Raw genomic sequence first — 5,442 nt, 5'->3', positions numbered from 1 at the left:
TCCACCACCACCACCGCCTCCTCCTCCTCCTCCTCCTCGTCCTCCTTCACTGCCGCCCACTTCCGCTTCCTCCACTTCCTTTTCTTTCTAATTCCCCTTCGTTCACTTCTTCTTCCGCTTCTTACGATGCGTCTCCTTCTTTGCTTTATCCTCTTCTTCCTCTTTTTCTTCTTCTTCTAATTCTTCTTCCTCCTCCTCCTCCTCCGTCGCCGCTGATGCCGTCGCCACCACCACTACTACGTCCACCTCCACTAGCACTACCACCACTACCAACACTACCAACAACCGATCTCCTCCACCAAACGAAACAACGATGGCACCAGCACTAGCACCACCTGCACCACCACCTCCACCGCAACCACCACCAACGATAACAACGACAGCCGAGGACCAAGCAAGTCGCGGTGCTACTGCCACCGTCGTCACCGATGCACCTGTCACGCGCTCGCTCTAAGGGTCTTTAAGATAGAACGAGAGGGCCTGATTACGGAGACGGGAGAGGTTAGCGATGTCCACGAGAGAAAGAGAGAGACGAGATGGATGGACGAGAGGGTCCGCGAATGTCTATGTAGCCTGCAGGTGTTCCCACGCGTCTATTTTCGAGCAATCGATACACACCACACATACGAACACACGCGCACGGTGTGTGCACTCTATGTTTCTCCTCTCCTTCTGACTTAACTTAAAAAACTATTTGATATGCTGAAAAGAAGAGCAAATAAATTGACAATCTATTGTTGTATTTTTCAACGTTTGGAACCACCGATTATTTTCCGATCATTACTCTCCCTGATGACGTTGCAACTTCCGTTCACATTCGAAGAACACCTTTCGTTTCTTCCACCTCGATTAACGGCGATATTCTTCTTTTCGAGCGAGCACATACGGTATCCAAATATCTCTTTCTTGTTATTAACCAGATTTTTGCAAGTCTCCCTTTCTCTCTCTCTTTCTCTCTTGTCGCAACTCCGTTAACGACGACGACGACGACGACGACGACGACGACGACGACGACAACGACGACGACGACGACGACGATGCCGACGACGTAGAGGAGGAGGAGGAGGACGTTTCGTGCATAAAAGCAGAAAAGCGCGAGATAAGGACGCGCGCGCAACTTTCCAAATGGGGTAGTTGGTGGGCTTACTATTAACGACGATCAGAACGAACAAGACAAACGATGATAATGTAGGCGTGGGTACTGATATTTCCTTCCAATGTGAACGCGCGTGGACGTAAAAACGGGACGTTCAAAAGTGTAGTAAGGCGAGTCGTTATAAAAACGAGCCAACGGAACGCCAAAATGTATATGTATGTGTATATATATGTGTATATATATATATATATATCTATTTATATATCTCTATGTATGTATATATATATCTATACATATATATATAAGTAAAGATAATAACGACGTTGTTACACGAGCACCGCGACACAACTGGTACGCAGGCTACCGATAGACTGACGGGCCATGAACGAGCGCAACGAACAGCCAGGTGAGAGGGGAGTCGGTACGCGCGCGCACACACACGTTCGTGGGGTGTCGGTTTTGTCCGTCCGCCAACTACCACCAACACCCACCATCGCTAGCACCACCTCCACCGTAGGGATGAGGCGGCCTTACGATGAGCTTTCTGGGTCGGAGGTAGGCGCGAGCGCAGGACTATGTATGGTAGGGTGAAAGGGCGAGACTGGGGGTGTCACGCGGTAAAATACGACGAGAGGGGTCAAGGGGTAAGAGCGGTAATATGCATCGCTATACTCGAACATTGTGGTAAGGTCGTACACTACTATCTCATCCAGAAAGCAAGGAATCGTAGATACTACAAATTTTTTTTCAATTTTGAAATGGGAGAATGATGGAATAAAGAAATACAGCATTATAGTATTCTCATTCCCTATAATAAAAATGCCGGAAGTGAGATGGAGATAAAACGGCCATAATCGAGAAAAAATTAGTAAACGAGAAGGAAGGATAAACTAACTTCTTGTTTTTCTTTTCTTTAATATTTTTTTCATTGATGGATGCCTGATGCCTTCGACAAAAAAGGTCCTATTATTTTGTGGCTATATTTTAAAAGAACATACGACAGGTGTACTTGATCCGTGAGTTGAAGCTCTTCCGCATGTTTCAAAGTATGATCGATGATTCTACGAAAATTCAGCTGTTCGATTTATGACTTGGCGAAATTTTGATCCTTCGTTGAGGACAGGTGCATCGGCGTTGATGGTTTGGAAAAAAAAAATCGTATTTGATCGATGAACGCAGTTCATTTCACACGTCTTAATATTTTACCTTGTTAATGTCTTTTTACACATACTTTCTGCGTATATACGTAGACATTCGCGTTTTTGTTGCTCATGTTGTAAAAGAAAAGAGACAATAGAGTAGAATCTTCGCAGCCATGACCCAACTCGGCTGATGCCAAGAGATCGTAGCGCTCCCTCGTCGAAGAATATGTCCTAACGTTGACCTTACCATCTGCTTTGCTACTACCTCCTACTACAAATTTTACCGATTTTATGGTACAACCATCGTACAGTTTGTATAACTATATAAAATCAATCTACCGAATCGTACTACATATTTAACATGATAAAATTGAAAACCTCGAATCGTGCAGAGAAAACCTTGAAACTCGGATTAAAATACTTTCGTCGGTCCTATATTTCCGCATTACTCCTGTATTTTTTCATGCTTCAATGCAATTGAGGAATGCGCACTTTTATATAATTATTCTGTGAATAATAATTTACAGTTATCGAACAAAATGAAGCACGATTTAATTATTTCCCCTTTCAATTATTCATAAAATATATCGTTAAGATTAAAACAATGTAAAAAATATTTTTTTAATTTTTACTACGTGTATACACATTTCATATTCCATGTCTTAATCTTACTTCTAACCGATGACACTGTGGCGCTACTATCTGTTTCTATTGATGATAACATTGGAAGCGACATAATGTGATAAATTTTGTTATTTATTTATTTTATATATACTATTTTGATGTAGAAAAAAAATCAATAATTATAAAAACATTAAATACATATAATTGATTGCTAACTTTGACAATATAATTCTTATCACTTTTTTCTGAGTTTTTTTATCAGTATCAATATATAACTTTGCTTTTATACATATTTTTCTTATATATTATTGTAGTAATATTTCAACATTATTTAAAATAGAATCTAATTTTCAAAATCATATAATTACATAATATAAAAGTAAAATTGTGATACGTACGCTCGTATAATGAGTAAATAATATTTACATATTCCGAATATATTGAGTAATATCTAATTGATCAATGAATATAAAAAAGCTTTATCCTATAACATATATATAATGTTTATATCATATGAATCACGTAGTTATGTCTAGTCGTGCCTACAGACGAAAAAATATAAGATTAATCATTCAACATTCGGAAAAATTTATTTCACTTATACGAACGTATTAAGAAAATAAACCTATAATGTTCTAAACAAAATTAAATATACTCCATTTAATAAATCAAACTTGAAAGTGGTAAGTATAATTTCATTAATTACATTAAAATATTTCCATTATAATATAAATTATAATGGTAAGAAAAAGTACTCGAAAAATGAGTGTTAATAATTTTGTTTGTTTATATTACTGATGCTCATTAAAAAATGTATTTATTTATGAATAATATTAATAATTAAAAAAATATTGGAATATTCGTAAATATAAATGCAAAACACATTTTATCGTATGTAATTCGTCAATTTTCATGTTACAATTTTTCGAAATTTTTATCGTCATAGTTACCGACCTAGGAATTAATGATACTTATTACCTACAGAATACGGCAAGAGAGTCGCTTCGATCGTTTCATCTTTTATTTTAATATTTTCTTAAGTATTAAATATATATTTTATAAAAAAAATATCTTTCATGTGATAAAATGTTTATCTTTAATTAACATTTCCGATTTAATGAATGATATTCAATTTTTTAGAACAATTTTTTTTCATTATTATATATATGTTATAGCAATTCGATCGAAACTTCTCGAATATGTATTTTTCGATCGTATTAAAAGTATCGTCTGATTATTATTTATTCTTTTTTAAGCGATGTTAAGAAATTTATAAAAAATGTATAAATTATTTTCTGTAAGCGACAATTATAAATGAAAACGATATAAATTATTCTGTCATGCCATTAGATTCAATTTGAAATTGTATAAAGAATACGATTAAGATACCAGTAGTTAAATGTACGAAAGACATGTATATTTATTGAAGAATAAAGGAATGGAAAGATAGATATTTACTTTTCCTCAGATCTATATAGAAGAGGGAGGTGACCGGTCAAACTCCATCCGCTGTTCCGCAAAGCAAGATAGCTTGCGTTTGAACAACGATATCAACATGCAGCTACTTTAACGTAGAATAAATTTAGAAAATTTTCTTATTATGTACAGTAGTCTGCTTTTGAACTTTGTTCCTATTCAAATGTCAATTTTTACTTTTGTCATGTTTACCGGAGGAAAAACTAACAACCTTCTAATTATAAACACTATCAATTAAATTGAGGAGTATTAATTTATATTATCTACTCTTTTAAAAGAAATCAACATTTTTTTACACGGAATTCGATTTTATATGTTTGAACAATATTTATATACATTAAGATTTTTGTAACAAGAAACAATTGGAAAATTAACAGAAGTACGAATTAGAAAAGCCGAGGAAAAAATAACTATGTATTCTATATCTCGAATTGAAAGATTTAAGAACAAAATTTCAATTAAAAGTTTTTTTTTAATTGCAAAACTTCAGATTACGAAAGTTTAAATGCAGTTCTTTACTCAGAAATATTAAATATATTAACTAACTTTTTCATTCAGTAATACCTTTTTTATATGGAGGTAACATCATTAAGATCATAAAGTTAGAAAAAGTGAAATAACGAAATGCAACTATTTATCTTCTCGTGTAAATCCATGGTATGACTATAAAATATATTAAATAAACGAATAAACGAATCTGTTAAATACAATTACGTTTTGATAATTTCGACTTTATTTCTGGTATTTGTGCGAGAAACTAATTCCTCGTAGAACTAGTATATTTCAAGATAAAGGCGCATGAATGCAATAAGGTCGTCGATCTGCAAAAATCATTTGGTCGTTAGAAAAATCACGAGCAATCTTACTTGAGTTGACACGAGAAATGGAGTACTTATTACCCTGACCGAGACTTCGTTCCTGTAAATAACGTTTAAAATGGTCGCTTTGCTTTCTTAGGAACGTTCTCTCTCATTCCTCTTTCTCCTTCTCACTCTTTTTCTTTTTTCTCTTTCTTCCTCCCTCCTCCTTTTCCTCCTTGTTCTTTTTCGTCATCGTTATCTTATTCGACAGCGAGTAAATGAATAGAGGGTACATACGAAGGTT

This window comes from Vespa mandarinia, chromosome 4, assembly GCF_050613455.1.
Source record: "Vespa mandarinia isolate Hongniang chromosome 4, ASM5061345v1, whole genome shotgun sequence".
NCBI lineage: Eukaryota > Metazoa > Arthropoda > Insecta > Hymenoptera > Vespidae > Vespa > Vespa mandarinia.
Note: the sequence above shows the minus strand (reverse complement) of the source record.